The 16,119-nt window shown below is 40.3% G+C and overlaps 1 long non-coding RNA gene and 3 other non-coding genes across 5 annotated transcripts; all 4 read right to left on the bottom strand.

The window, feature by feature from the left end:
* Positions 1–2,335: 2,335 nt before the first annotated feature.
* On the bottom strand, positions 2,336–16,093 carry LOC123783924 (uncharacterized). 2 transcript variants are annotated; one of them, XR_015722981.1, is made up of 8 exons: positions 15,461–16,093; positions 13,961–14,025; positions 12,140–13,280; positions 10,700–10,935; positions 9,000–9,161; positions 5,711–5,805; positions 4,575–4,642; positions 2,336–3,354 (listed from the first exon to the last, which is right to left on the bottom strand). It is a non-coding gene; the product is annotated as an uncharacterized LOC123783924 (long non-coding RNA). The 2 variants fall into 2 exon arrangements; XR_015722982.1 differs by having other exon boundaries at positions 10,700–10,913.
* LOC123783945 (small nucleolar RNA SNORA79) lies at positions 3,675–3,823 on the bottom strand. Its single transcript, XR_006777346.1, has one exon. It is a non-coding gene; the product is annotated as a small nucleolar RNA SNORA79 (small nucleolar RNA).
* LOC123783941 (small nucleolar RNA SNORD126) lies at positions 5,460–5,536 on the bottom strand. Its single transcript, XR_006777342.1, has one exon. It is a non-coding gene; the product is annotated as a small nucleolar RNA SNORD126 (small nucleolar RNA).
* On the bottom strand, positions 15,758–16,093 carry LOC148107086 (Nuclear RNase P). The gene has a single exon (XR_015723126.1).
* Positions 16,094–16,119: the final 26 nt, after the last annotated feature.

Raw genomic sequence — 16,119 nt, 5'->3', positions numbered from 1 at the left:
TACCAAAATCATATATTGTATGAAATAACTGTGACACACCAATTATACACCAAGGAAAATGTCCATATTTAACCTTTATTAACCAACAAATTCTGTCAAGAATGTTGTTTTGATCCAAAAAAAAAAAAAAAAAAGTTGCCTCTATCACAGGGGCCAATGAGGACGTTCTGACCCCTTTACCCCAAAGTACCCACTGAGTTAGTCTCCAAGGTAAGTGGCACCTTGCAGCAGGAGTTATAAGGCCCTATTTTAACTCCAGCAGAATAGGCATGGGGAGGCAGAAGAGCTGGGAAGTTTTAAAGCTGAGAGCTTTCTCAGGCAGAGCGGGAGGTGCAGCTAATTCCAGATTTTCCACGACCGGGGAAAAGGGCCCATTCGGTGAATCGTCCCAAGTTACCAAGGGCCGAGTTTTTGAGATTAAACTCACAGAAACTTCACTCTGGAGTTCCTGGCCTGCTTTCTGCACTCTACAGAGAAAATAATAACAATAATACAAATAAAATATCTAACCTGAGGCGCCCAGAAAAAGCGCGGGAAAACGCCGCTGCCGCCACAGCTCTACCAACACACTAGCGAAGCTTCGCGGTACCTCGCCAATAAGACACAGAACGCATGCGCGGGGCCGCCCTGGAGCCTGCTGGGTGGTGGGCACAGGGCTTCCGGCCGCTCAGCATCCTGGGACCCGTCAGGCTGTGGCGCCTGGACGGAGGCACGTATGCCCCACGCACGCGCGCCCCAGGCGCTGTGAGGGCCTGAATGGCAGTGAGCGGGGTCCAGGTTTCCCACTGGGGAGCCTCACGGATACAGTCGTGGACTGCCCTTCACTGCCCTGAGCCGGCACAAAGGTAACGTCCGAGGCTATCCTGGGAATAACATTTGAGGGCGGTCTCCTGAGTACGCGCAGGACGAGCAGGACGGGGAGTGGGGCGGTTCAGAAGCGAACAGGGCCAGCTTGCACCCCAACCTGAGTTCACGCGGCTGTTTGTCCCGGGAACCCGGTCCTCCGGCTGGGCAGCACAGACTTGCCAAGTAGTTGCAGGGAAAAGTCCCAGAAACTTGAGATACCTGTGATTGGGTAGCTATCACCTCTATGTTGAGGTAGGTTCTGCCATTTTATTTTTTAATCCATCCTGATAAAGACATCTTTCTAGCTTTTACACATCCTTTATATACATTTAAAGAAAACAGAACTTTTCCTTGGTTTAGAATCTGTGTTGTGAACATTCATTACAGCACCTGTAATGAAGCGAGAGGATCACGTGTCAGCTTTTTGTGAGGTGATCTGCCTGTGTGCTCTCCTGGACCGACTTGTAATTGTTCAAATGTTTGTGTCTGTTTTACCCTAATGCTATTACCTGTCACTTTCTTTTCTATTCTTTGTAAACTGTGTGATTTTCTGCTCAATCTATATGAGTCTATTAGAATCCATATTAGAAACTAAGCTGAGGAGGGCTTGAGAGGTCCTTGGAATACAACCCTTAATGTTGTCTTTTGTGGCCGGCCACCTGTCCACATGATGTGACTCCATTGTGAATTAGTAACAGACACAATCCAATGAATCAGCAACGTAACAGACACCAAAGCCCTGCAAACCCCTTTCTGGGTAGTGAATTTCAAACCCATTCTTCTTCAAACAAAAACCATTCCTAATTAAACAATTTTCTGCTAGTTTTCTGTCTTCTTGTAGCTTGTTCACAGTAATTAGAAAAGGTCATCTTGACCTTTGTATACATTTCCTAAAATGTCTTGAAAGTTTACAGTGGTAACTTAATTCCAGTGGTACAAATTGGATTCCAACAAAATTGGGGTTTCATCTATTTTGGCTCAGAGAGCCTTTTGTGCATTTTCTGATTTTAACAATGCCAAATGTAGTACAAGAGTATAATCTCAAAGTTAGAAAACATAAAGCATTCAAATTCAGCCAGTACCTAACATTGAGATCTAACTTACCTTTGTACTGCAGTATGACCTCCTCCTGCTTCTTCATTAAGAGCACTGATTCCCCAAACCTTAGTGTTCCCCATACAATTTTCCCACTAAATCAGTTTCAAATTTCCAACCCATTTGGCTAAAAGCCTGTAAGAGTAACATATATATATATATATGTATGTGTGTATATATATATATATGTATGTATGTGTATATATATATATATATGTATGTATGTGTATATATATATATGTGTGTGTATATATATGTATATGTATGTATACTTTTTTTTTTTTTGCCAACATGTTTTGTAAGATAGAATAAAAGGGGGCAGAGTGCTACAAAGTCTTAATATCCCAGTAATCTGGAACACCAGGACCTGAACTAACCTGCTTCTCAGTGGCACTGTGTCCTCTTTTGTTACGGCATCGATAAACCCTTCATTGGCTCTTTTCTAGAGTGCTCCTGGGGATGAGATTATGAAATCAGTCAAGGCTGAGATACAAAGACCCATCCACCAAAAAGAGCTTTTTTTAATTTTGTTTTTTTTTTATTAAATATCAAGCATACAAAAAATGTGTGAAGAATGACCATCACTCAGCTTTAACAAAATGAAATCTTTCTCACATTTGATATTATTCCTCACATACCCAGATTGTTTTGGTAGCCATTCTTCATTGACTCTTAATGGATCAAGCATCATAATTAGGTATCAAGAGTTTAATTTTTTAAAAAGATTTTATTTATTTATTTGACAGAGAGAGAGGCACGAGAGAGGGAACACAAGCAGGGGGAGTGGGAGAGGAAGAAGCAGGCTCCCAGCAGAGCAGGGAGCCCAATGCGGGGCTCGATCCCAGGACCCTGGAATCACGCCCTGAGCCAAAGGCAGACGCTTAACGACTGAGCCACCCAGTCTCCCCTAAGATTTTATTTTTTAAATAATCTCTACACCCAACATGAGGCTTGAACTCACAACCCCGAGACCAAGAGTCGCATGCTTTACCGAATGAGCCATGCAGGGTCCCCAAATATTAAGTGTTTTAAGTAGACTCCCTGGTGCCCAGATAGTTTAATGTACTTATATATACAATTTCCATCAGAGTCAAAATTTAAGTCCCAATTATTACATGTAAATAAATGTCTTGTTGAAATACCATTAAAATGGTCACCATTTTTCAGGGACTTAAAAATTTAATTCACTTCACATATTATCAAGTTATCTATTCTGGGCCAGGCATTACAGATAAGGAAGTTCTCCTGCTGTCACCGAGCTTACAATCTAGCAAAGAATCTAAGAATGATAAAAGCAAATATTTTACTCTTTCCTTTGATGCCTCTGACATTTTTCCAAGTTGGTTCTATAAGCCATTTCTGGTGAGAAAAGTCAGCTTCAATCTTTAATTTGAAGAATCATCTATCTTCATGCTGGAAAGAAAAAGTCGTTTTTAATACTAGCCTGAAATGTATAGTAGTATAAAGAGCTACTCAGTAGAAAACTGATCAGTAGAAACTCATCAGTAGAAAACTGATTAAACCACTTAAAATTTAATGACTTCAGAGTTTAATGTTTCCGTAACTCTCAGAATCAATTTACTAGACCTCTTTTTTTCATAGTCCTAGGTCAGTGCTATCCAAATACTTTTGTAGTCAAAGGGGTTTCCAAAAACTATATCCTCACGTTTTCATATTGGTTTTATTTTTCAATCACAGGTACATTCTTAATCTAGAATCCCCACCTGCTTTGCGATTGTTTGACTCCGCAAAAATCAGAAGACACTAGCGGACGGCCAGCCCATCCCCATGGTGCCCTGAGTGAAGACAAGTCAGCTTTGATATATGATGGACTAAAATCCCACTACCTAAGGCTCAAAAGCAGTGAGAGGAACAGCCATCAAAATTCATCTCCAACCATTTTAATAAATGTGTTAAGGAACATTTATAAAAATAAAGCTATCAAGTCACTCTTAATAGGAATCACTACATCTAAATTTTTAAGTCAACTAAGAGCTAGAAGAATCAGACAAAATGAGGAATAAGATGATAAATAAACTGGTGCCAAAACGAGGTTGCTCAACTAAAGAAAGTGTTATTGGAACAGTTATATAGAGATACACACTATAGTCCTTATCACCATACTTTGCTTAATTCTAGAACGAAATTAGGCTTTGTGTGCTGGAGATAAACATAATGAGGTATGGGCCAATTGGCAGAAAGATGCGTATAAGCAAAAACTGCACAGGGACTTTGATGATAAATCAGCTAACATATTTTGAGCGATTACCATATGCTTAAACAGTGCTCTAAGCTCATGCATTTATTATCTCATCTTCAAAGTCAAGTTCTATTCTTTTGAATCCAGTACTATTATTCTCATCTTCTAAGATATAAGGACACTAAGACACTGAGATATTAAGAAACTTGCCAAGGTTACATAGCTGATTAAGTGACAAAAGATGTATTTGAACCCAGTCTGACTCCAGAATCCATGTAACTATTATATTATTATGCTACCTCTCAACATCTCTAATTGACTTTTTTTTTAAATAAAATTTGTAGCAACTTAGCAGCTGGCCATGAAGCCAAAAGCTGAATATTCAGAGATTCATATGTATGTTAAAGCTTCTCAATTTCAACCTAAGCCTTACCGTAAAAGAAAAATGTTGTCATCACATCTGTTGTATATCCAGGATTTATAGCACCCAAGAATTCCAGCCTGGGAAAGAAATGAGACTGAGATCCAGTTTTGATCTCCTGAAACTTCATTTCTGCAAAAGACATAGCCAAAACTAAAAACTATTTCAAGTGCTGATGTGACTTTGAATTATTTGCATTTCCTGTATTTCTCCCTCATATGTACCCCATTCTCTGCTGAGACATGCAGGCACAGGTAAAGAATAGAAGCCTGTTCCATGTAGGTTCAATTATACAATACATGAATATAGTAAAGCCAGAAAATACAGGTTAACAAGATCACCCTTAGAATCCAATTCTAGAGACAATGATCCTTGGTATTTGAGTATATACTGTCAGATAATTTCTGAAGTAAACACAAGGATACGAAAACGTTTAAGCATAAAAAGGATTACACATACTGCTCTATAACTTGCTTTTAATGTATCACGAATACACTTCCATTTCAAGAAAGATAAACCTGTATCATAACTTATAAGTGACTATATAGTGTGGCATTTTATGATCTTGACAAAATTGATTTAAACAACTCTGGGATTCTCTCAATCTTACATATAGATTAATAAAATAGTGGTAAGTTTAAAACTGCCAAGTAAAGTGGTTGACAGAATTATACCAGTTATCAGTGCTTTTTCTGTAGGGTTTGAATATTTAGATTAAGGATTCTTGACCCTGGTTCTACCTAGCTCAAGAAAATACCACAAAAGATCAAAGCACAACAGAGTGTTGTAGTGTCAGATCCATAATTCGAAGATTTAAGAACTACCTGGGACTGGGGGCTAGATCCCAGTAAGAATGCAAAGAAGCGGAATGCACCTCCAGGTGTTTGCCCCAGCTTTAGTCTGCTCAGAGCATGTGTTTAATCAGGGTGATCAGCTGAAACACGGACTTAACATGCATTTCATCATGGCAAACTGTAAATGACTGATGAAGGGCAAAGCACCACCACCACCTCATCTCTAAACCAAGGTTAGAACGAAGGCTTTTCCAACTACCAAAATCTAGCCACTAACAATACCGGGCCCCAAAACTTAGTAGGTGATTAAAAATCCAAATGAAGTAAAAAATAGTTTTCTTTTTTTACACTTACCTCTGGTATCAAAGGAACCAGCTTCTATCTTGGAATTAGTTGAATTACACAATCTACCAAGTATCTGAGCATCATCTTTCCAGATATTATCATCTCTGGAAAATAAAAAGTAAGTAAGTGAGTAAATAAAGGTTACGATTACATGACTTGAAGGCACACCAGCCTACTCCCAAGTCATACCCCTATAGCCTCCATGAAAATTAACCTCAAGGAAAACTTCATTCTTTATATGAACCTCTAGTCAGTAATATAAATTGACCCACCTATTTGGAGAAGGTCATGAAATGCCCAAACTTAGTATCACATTAGGGCAGGACTTCGTACACAAGCTCAGCTTTTTGTATAAATTTAAAAGTTTGGTGGCACCAGGGTGGCTCAGTTAGGCATCCGCCTCCGGCTCAGGTCGTGATTCCAGGGTCCTGGGATGGAGCCCCACATGGGGCTCCCTGCTCAGAGGGGAGTCTGCTTCTCCTTCTCCCTGTGCCCTCTTCACCCCTGCTCATGCTCTCTCTCTCTAATGAATAAATAAAATCTTTTTAAAACGTAATTAATTAATTAATTTAAAGGTTTGGGTAAAACTGTACAATAAGTCTAACCAAACTCGGAAAGTTTACAAATCGACAGTCTCACAATAAGAGAACAGGTATGGAGAAGGAAGGAGCCAGGTGCTGGCTGCAACCGGGGCTTAACAGCCATGGGAAAAATTAGCAGTGTGGGGCAGAAATGGCACGGGATACTCCTCCAACCTCTCCAAGTCCACAGGGTGTGTAACTAAACCCTTGTGATAAGAAACTAAACCCTTGTGATAAACTGGCTGGCTCAGTTAGTAGAACATGCAACTCTATCGCAAGGTTTCGAGCCCCACTTTGGGCGTGAAGTATACTTTTAAAAAAATGAGAAGGTAATCCAAAATAGTTCACTTTTTCAAAGCATGTTTCAATTTTATTTCAGCCAATGTTGATTGTATTTAACCTTTATTCTTGGTAAAAATGTATCACAATAAACTAAAGAAAACCTTCCTCTGACATAGCAAAATTGAATTAGCATCATTTGGAGCCCAAGTTGGCCACAAGATGGCAATATAAGAAAAAGCATAATTTCCTCTTCCAACACTTGAGTGTCATCTAACTTTTAGGTGAAACAGGCTGGACACAAAATTCATCATCGCAGGCAACCTTCAGACTATTCCCTATTCACCAGATCACTAACCAGAAAGTTTCTTGTATTACATTTAATGATAATTTAACACTTACTAACTAAAAATATTACAATTATATTTTTATCATGTTCCTTTTCATGCAGCAATGTGAAGATTTTAAAATCTATAACCTCAGCTAGCTAGAAATACAAGATTCATGAAAATTAATGTCCATGGGGAGTACCAAATAAGAATCACTGGTCACAGAAGTCTTCAAGAAGAAAAAAGGTACAGGTTTTGAATGAGCCTAAAAATAGCACTTAAAATAATACCATATTGGGCAGTTGAAAGTTGCTAAGAGAGATCTTAAAAATTCTCGTCACAAGAAAAAAAATTGCAGGGGCACCTCGGTGACTCACTCGGTTAAGCATCTGCCTTCAGCTCAGGTCATGATCCCAGAGTCCTGGGATAGAGCCCCACATTGGCTGACTCCCTTGCTCAGCAGGGAGCCTACTTCTCCCTCTCCCTCTGCCTGCCACTCCTGCCTGTGCTCTCCCTCTCTCTCTGTGTCAAATAAATAAATAAAATCTTTAAAAAAAAAAAAAAAGAAAGAAAAAAAAATTTACACTCTCCATTAGGTAACACCACATTCAACCATTAAAATTAAAATTAAATTAAATTAAAAATTAAATTCTTCAGTCACACCAGACACATTGTAATTGCTCAATAGCCACATGTGGCCAATGGCTACCATCTTGAACAATACAAATATAGAACATTTCCATCATCACACAAAGTTCTGTTGGACAGCAGTGCCTTAAAGAATGGGTATGACTGAAATATGCTGACAGAAAGGAAATAGTAGCTACCATTCTTAAAAATTCCTACTATCTATCAAGAATTGTAGAAATCATTTCACTCAAACTTTAAAATCCCATATTTACAGGGAAATTTGAGGCTCAGAGAAGTTAAATTAATTTCCTAAGGTCACCTAGCTATTAAGAGATAGGATTTAAATCCAGTTCTGTCAAAACTCCTAATTTTCACCTCACCATGCCACTTCCTACGTGAAATAAGAGGCAGAGCTACAGAAGATGGTTTGCTTTAGCCTCTAAAGAGAATGCTGTGCTGGCTCAGTAGGTCAGAAAGAAACCGAGGTGTTTTAAGTACCTGAGACATATAATCAAACTCCTGTCCTATAGCTGAAGACTGTTTTATTTATGTAAGATGTTTTTGGATGAGTTAGCACATTAGATTCCAAGGGACAGAGACAGGAAGTAAGCGCAAGGTTTCTACGGTTTTAACAGTATCTACCTCAAAACTCCATGATCCAAGTATTCCCTACAGGAGAACAATTTTATTTATATATATATATATATAAATATAAATTGACCCACCTATTTGGAGAAGGTCATGAAATGCCCAAACTCAGTATTTTATTTATATATATATATATATATATATATATATATATATATATATATATACACACACACACACATATATATACACACATATATATGTACATATATATATATAAAATATATATATATATGCAACTTCTCTATTTGAATCATCTTACAAACAACCTAGATTGTAAAAGTTCTGGTCTCTGTATCCTTGGCACATAACCTGAAGTTTAGGACATAAATCCTGATGTTAAACACATGATACCTCCCCCGGTACGTGATGCTCCCTGCAGGATTCCAGCTATGCTTCAACAAATGTCACTCTACCACGTGAAGGCCATTTCATACTTACTGAGCATTTAGGGAGCTTAAGTAAATACTTTGTAAATACCCCATGAACTATCAATGACCCACTCATTTTGTTCCCCGTGAGAAGTAAATGCTTCAAAGTGCTGGTGCTCGTGGCCAAAACGTACATTTTTCGTTATGTGAACAGATGCTTCGTGAAGGCCTGATACAAACTACAAACTGATTAATACCAAGTCATCCGATGCTTCCAAGACTACTACTACCACTCAGTTTTACCCTGTTCCATGCCAATTACTCAGTGCCTACTCTGTGTCTAGCGTTATGGGATACAACAGTAACTCAAAGTACCTATTTTTTTTAGATAGAAAAGACACACAGACACGGGATACAGTGAGCACTCAAGGCCTAGCTTCGTCAAAGTTCAAGTACTTGCTTTATGGTCCCATCAGCCTTTAACCGTTCCTCCTGAGAATGTCCAAATCCAAGCCCACTGGATTGCTAGGGCGTCTACAGCAGATGTGACAGGTGCTTTCACAGTGCCACTTCTGGACTGGCACCCAGGCGTCTGCCTTCCTCCATGGATTCCATCTTCAACCTGAAACAAAAGGAAAACAATACAAAACTTCACACAGGAAGTAAATGCTCAACAGTCACTGGCATGGCTCTCTTTTAGGGATAGCTCGGTGAGACGCTGCGATCAGAACAGATTTCAAGTTTTGTTTCCCACTCACTGTCAGCTATTTTAGAAATAGTGATTGTTTTAACCTCTCAGAGCATATAGAAAATAAAAGTGGGAGTTCAGAAGCATAGACTAACCATTCAGCTCATACCAAGAGACCAGAATTTCACCCAGCCCCAGTCCTATTGCTGGTGTAACGAAGGGAAATACAGTACCTGAGGGCTTTGCATCAAAACAGCAGGAAAGAATAAAGAAATCAGAATACGAGAGGCAGAAAAACTGCTGCTCTGTTAACCTGGCATTTTATCTATTTCATAATATTTGGTCTGTCTCAGAATTTATAAAGTACTTTCTACATTTACCTCATTTTGCAAGTACTATGTCATCTCCATTTTATAGGTCTGCAAGCAAGGTTGGGAGACTAAATGGCAGGCAGCTTAGTGGTGAAGATAATGGATTTTGAAGTGAGACCAAACTATTGAATCTTGACTCTCCCCACATATTTGCAACTTCTCTAAGCTTCTGATTACCTTTCTGTACAATGAAGACAAATACCACCTACCTCTTAGGACCGTTGGGAAGATTAAATGAGGTAAAATAAACATAAACTACTTTGCACAGTAGTTGGCGTGTAGTTAAATATTTAATATGTTGTTTCTATTATTAAGTGTCCAAGCTCAACCAGCTAATGAGTAGGAATGCAAATATTCTGCCTAACAATTTCACTTTTCACAATAATCTTGAAGCCAAGAAAGACTTTCACATTCCTCATAAAGTCCTTCCAAATACAAGATACTCCTCACTGGAAAACTAGATGTTTCACATGATTTTAGCCATTTTAAGGCTTAAAAAAAAAAAAAAAAAAAAGCTTTGGTGGGATTCCCGGAAGCTTTTGTTTTGCATGTTTACATCCAAAAAACATTTCCATTTTCCCTAACTTAATACAAAAATATGAGTTTACCCACTCAACACCATAATTCCAGGAAGATATCCAACAAACATTTTGCTAAGTAAACACTGGAAACCTGCCCCTTCTGCGCTTGGTGAATACAAAAACCATGTGGTTTCTCTGGTTCATGCTGCCATTCCTTCTCAACATTAAACACATGTTCAGAGCAAAATAAACCATCCCTTACTTAAACTCAAGTGGGCAAAGATAAATTCACATAAAAGCCATCAGCGCGGTTTTGCTTTTGATAGAAAATCCTTTATTGCTCAGTCAGGACATTTATGGTGTTGGTTGGTTTCTAGTCATCATTGTGCACAAAATAAATACAAGTAACAGGAAGCACTGCATGTTTAGAGTCCTTATATCAAAACCCCCCTGAGCTGTCATACGTGACACATGACTTATACACACGGTTATTCATTTTGCGGGAAACAAGACTGTAAGCCACCTAAATGTTGACCAATAAAGGTTAAATAAAGTATGGTATGCACACACATGAACTTACCGCGAAACCATTATAAAGAACGTGGATGCGGGCGCCAGGGTGGCTCAGTCGGCTAAGCGTCTGCCTCCGCTAGGGTGCCTTCCGGTCAAGATCCCGGAGTTCTGGGATCAAGCCCTGCATCAGGCTCTCTGCTCAGCTGGGAGCCTGCTTCTCCCTCTCCTGCTCCCGCTCGGGCTCCCCCTGCTTGTGTTCCCTCTCTCACTGTCTCTCTTCTCTGTCAAATAAATAAGTAAAATCTTAAAAAAAAAAAAAAAAAAGAAAAAAAAATGTGGATATTCTTTATTTACTCATTTGGAAATCTTAAGTGGGAAAAGTAAGAGAACTGTTAAAGAGTATGTCAAGAGGGGAGGGCGAAATACACGTATTTGCTTATACTTACATGAAATATGTCAGGCAGGACACACAAGAAACTGTTAATGCTGCTGTTGGGGAGGGGAATGAGGTGGCCTAGACTTCGTGATCCACGCCTTGATCCCTTTTTAATTTTGACCCATGTGAATGCATTATTTTCCGACAATAAGTTAACAATAAAACTCGAGAATTATAAGGATTACGAGAAGTCTATTACCACATCCCATCCGCTAGTTTATTCCTTGCGCACCCGGCGTCCGTAAGAGTAATGAACACCTACATTATATTCAAACTGACGTAGAGCAAGGAGGAAAATGGGAATCCGTCTACACTCAAGGTCAGTCGGCACAACTTTTTATAAGAAAAAAGATATCCAAAATAAATGTAATGCTTACTTCTAGAAGGTATCTAACATTTATTATAATACCTGGCCTTCATATATTTTGATTTTCAAAAGCGGAGCCTCATAATGGTTCACTGACTCGAGGTCACTGGAGGCGTAAACTGTGGCGCTCGCATTTGATTTAGGCTGATCCTGAGCTAAGGCCCCTGATTTTGTCTTTAGTATATCCTTGGCTTTTTAGGGCACCGTCACTACACGGCAACATTAAAATTGGAGCTCCTCTCAGGGCTCACTAAAATCATCACACTTCAGAGGTTGCTGCCTAGGCGCACTGAGAAAGCTGGAACGCTCTGAGCAAAGACCAGGGCAAAGGCGTTTGCTACAGCTCGCAAACCCAGCAGGGACCTGGCCCCGCGGACACGAGAGAATTCAAGTGTACTGGTCTGAAACTCCTCCTAAGGTCTGCCCGCTCACCCAGGGAGATAGAGGTCGGAACAGCAATTGGGATAATAACAATACCTTTCCCGCCAAGCAAAAAGAATCCAGGCGTTTTCCAGAAACACGGGCACTCGGTGTATGAACCGGAGTCTATTGTTTCTGGGTCACCGGGTCTCGGGGAAGGGCGGCAGACCCAGGGCTGCAGAGGCCCACGTGGAAACAAGCCAGCAGAGCATTTCCCTGCCTTCCCCCAATCTCCGCACGGCCAAAATTAATCACCTGTGACTCACACACACTCCAATGCTTACTTGAAATAAAGGCCTGCCATCAGGATACAGGGTTCAAACGGAGGAGAAATTCAAAACAGGGAGCGAAATGAAGTGCACACTCACCAGCCCACCACCAAACGGAGAGGTAAGTGGAGAGACAGGAAGCGGCTTTGAGAAGCGGCTTCAGAGTCTGATTGGCTAATGAGTTAAACGCACATGCCCTCCTCCTTTACCTTAAAAGGTGCCGGAACGAAGCAACCCCCTCCTTCACCTATTTGTCTCCCAAGAACAGCGATGTTACTTGCCCTATTTTTAGATTGAATTTTCGAAAACAAGTTTCCTTTTGAGTTAATGTACTCAACAAGCATACACAGCCTAGTGCAAGCTGTGTATACACATTCTCGTTGAGATGGCCCTACTGTACACAATTCTTTCCTTTAGGATAATTTCCCAACCTTTGTGACCCCAATATGGAATTTATGCAAGGTAACAGGTTTCATTATCAACAGTCTGGATCTATTCAAGTTAGAACTTACCTTCAGGGTATTATTCCAGTTAACAGGCTTAGTGAATAAAAGATGGGTGTGGTTAAGGGTTTAGGCTTTGAAGTAAACATCAGCTGTATAAACAAACTTTACTAAACTAACCCTTATCTTCTTGGTGTTCTTTGCCAGTTATATCACTAGTTCAAACTCCTTTGTCTTTTCTCAAATTTCACAAATTTACGGTTTCTTTATCTAAAGGTATAAAAAGTTCCCTTCCCTGGTCACTTCCTCCGGTCTTCATTCTCCTGTGAAGGCTCCTAAATAAGTTAAAAATTCAATAAAATTTGTATGTTTTTCTCCCGTTAATCTGTCAATTTAATTTTCAGACCCTGACAGGGACTCTAAGAAGGTTCCCCCTGAGTAGCAAATGAAAATCTGTATTTCAAGGTGCCGCACAGGGAAAATCAAGGACATTTCACATAAGTTGTGATCGTTTGCAAGATACTTCCTAGCTGCATGATCTGGAATAAATTTCTTAAACTCTCTGAGACTCAATTTTCTCCTCTGTACCATGGGGGAGAGTAATACCTACCTCCCTAACATATACACAAATGTATGAAAGAGTCTGGCATAATGACCTGTCATAGTACACACACCATTCACGTTCTCCTTCCTTCCTTGCTCATTCCTCATTCCTGTAGAGAGAGGAGATGAAAAAGTAAATAACTCCTTGCATGAGTTTACTTATACACCTCTATTTGTCTACACATCGTACAATTCTTTCTAGATACAAGTAAATCAATGGAAATTAGTTTTTGCTCCTAAATGTTGTGACCCACCCATAATTTCCTGCTTCTTATCAGTGGCAAGGTTACGTTGCAGGTTTTCTTCTCCAAATAAGAGATATGAGTGGATCATTTTGGAACCCCAGAAAGATGAGTATAGGGCTCTCTGAAATCACTGTGAAAACACTACTTTAGTAAAGGGCTTGGGAATACCAAGATGACATACAAAGGCAACGAGGTACAGACCCTATGCGTTTTAAGGGTTGAAAAGGAAAGGCTGCCCAATCTCTAAAGTGGTTTCCTGGCAAGGGGAGTGAAGAAAGAATCTGGGTCCTGGATCCATTGCGTTGCAGATGCTGAAATCAGCTGACTCTACCACCCTGCAAGAGAGCATTAAAAAATGTGGAGCCCTGAGTTGCTCTAAGCAGAATATGTTGGGCTACACTTAGCACTGAACAAGTGGGATCATCGGCCCCCAAAGAACCTTACTGACCTATGCAATGATCTCCTTGAACAAGATCACCACTCCAGCACCGTAAGACAGTGTGGCCACACCATGTGAGTGAAAAGCAATAAAGTAGAGAACTTACCAGACTCTGTGTTTTGGGCTGAATGTGGGAGTCAAGCTGCCCCTCCCCCAGGCAAATACGATAGCCTAGTAGATAAGAACAAATTTTGGAGTTACCTAGATCTGTCCTGCCGCTTATGAACTGTGTGTTATGAACTGAATTGTGTCCCCCCCCTTAAAAAATGCATATGTCTTAACCCCTCAAGAGCTCAGAATGTGACTGTATTTGGAGGTAGCCCCTTTAAAGAAGTAATTCAGGTAAAATACGAGCGGGCCTTCATCCAGTATCACGTGTCCTTATAAGAAGACGAGACTAGGACATAGACACACATAGAGGGAGAACAATGCGTGGGAAGACAGGAAAGAAGACAGCTATCTACAATCCAAAGAGAGAAGCCTTAGAAGAAACCTAGGGGCGGCTGGGTGGGTCAGTTGGTTAAGTGTCTGACTTCGGCTCAGGTCATGATCTTGGGGTCCTGGGATTGAGCCTGCATCTGGCTCCCTGCTCAGCAAGGAGTTTGCTTCTTCCTCTCCCTCTCCCCCTGCTCGTGCTCTCTCTCTCTCTCCTCTCTCAAATAAATAAATAGATATATCTTTTTTTAAAATTTAAAATTAAAAAGAAGAAGGAGGAGGAGGAGGAGAAGAAACCTACACTGTAGACCCCCTTATCTTGGATTTCGAGCTTCCAGAATTGAGAAAATAAATTTCTGTTGTTTGAGCCACCCAGTCTATGACAGTTAGTTATGGCAGGCCTAGCAAACTAATATACTAGGTGAGCTTGAAAAAATTACTTAAATTTTTCTAAAGCTCAGCTTCCTTAGCCATAAAATGGGGACAATAATAGTACCTACCCTGTAGGTTTCTTGTGAGAATTAAATAATGTTTGTAAAGCTCACAGCATAGTAAGCACTAAATAAATTCTAGCTATTAACGATTCGAAGATTAAATGACGTTATACATATTAAAGCACTTAACTCAGTGTCTAGTACACAAAGCTCTAATAAGTATTATCTATTTTAAATAAATTTTCCATTTTTATTACATTTTTCCTATCTCCAAATTAATGCCTTTTAGACAAGTCTAGCTTATTTGTACCATAATTAAGTTAGATACAACAGATATCGACCTACCAAGGAAAAAGATTAACCAATCCAATCCCATCTAGCAAACATTTGCTGAGCACCTATATATTGTCAGATTTATTCCCAAGTATTTGATAGGCTTTGATGTTATATTAAATGCTATCATTTCTTAAAAATTCTATTTCTGTTTGAAGCTCTGTTATATTTATTCTTATATGCTATTTGTTAAATTTCCCTGCGTTAAAAAACTTGTAGTTTCTTCTGAATTTTTAATATTCACAACCAAACCATATACAAACTATAAGAATTTTGTTTTCTTCTTTCTAAATTTTTATGTATTTTGATGAACAAAACTCTTTAATTTTAAGAAATCAAATTTGTCAATATTTTCTCTTACACTCATACACTCTGACTTTTGTCTTAAGAAACCCTTTCCTTACCTCAAGGTTCAAGTGCAGACCGTCAGATTCAGAGGGTCTGGGGGTGGTGAGTCAGACATCTGCTTAAGTGCGTTGCCACCCACCCTCTCCTGACCTAATGTCCTCACCAAGGAAGACTGGATTTCTCGGTTTTTAAAAGTCCCCCAAGATTAGCATTCTCGGAGCTTCCCTTGCTTGTATTCCACTCCGTGGGCTCTGCAGTTTCCTTCCTGCCGCCTTCTCCCCTAGCAAACTCAACTTTCCCACGCTTTCTTTCATGAAGCTCCTTCTTGTCCTCAGCTTTTCTCTTCAAAAGAGGGCGGGGGAGAGTAGTCTGAATTGGGTTATGAGGTCCCCAAAGCAGGGGTACCTCACCTCAGCCATTGAACTCACTTTGCTGGCCGTGAGTCTGTTCCAAGCTCCCGCTAAGGGGGCATCCGCCAGGCCCCTCCCCGAGAGGCGGGGTCTATGGCATCTCCTGCCCAGTCTGCCCTCGCGCGGAGCCCCATTCTCTGGGAACTCACCCCCCCGAAACTCAGGGAGGACCCTGTTAGGGCCGCTTTTTGGCCCTAGTCTCAGACCTTCCCAGGGGACATGGGGTAGAGTGACGCAAGGCACTCAGCTCGTGGCCCCACCGATGAGCTTCCCTCCGCCCTATGGGAAAGGGTTGTCCTGAGGCG

This window comes from Ursus americanus, chromosome 35 (genome assembly GCF_024610735.1).
Source record: "Ursus americanus isolate L20-20 chromosome 35, mUrsAme1.1.p, whole genome shotgun sequence".
Classification (NCBI taxonomy): Eukaryota; Metazoa; Chordata; class Mammalia; order Carnivora; family Ursidae; genus Ursus; species Ursus americanus.
Note: the sequence above shows the minus strand (reverse complement) of the source record. Positions and strands in the feature narration are given on the sequence as shown.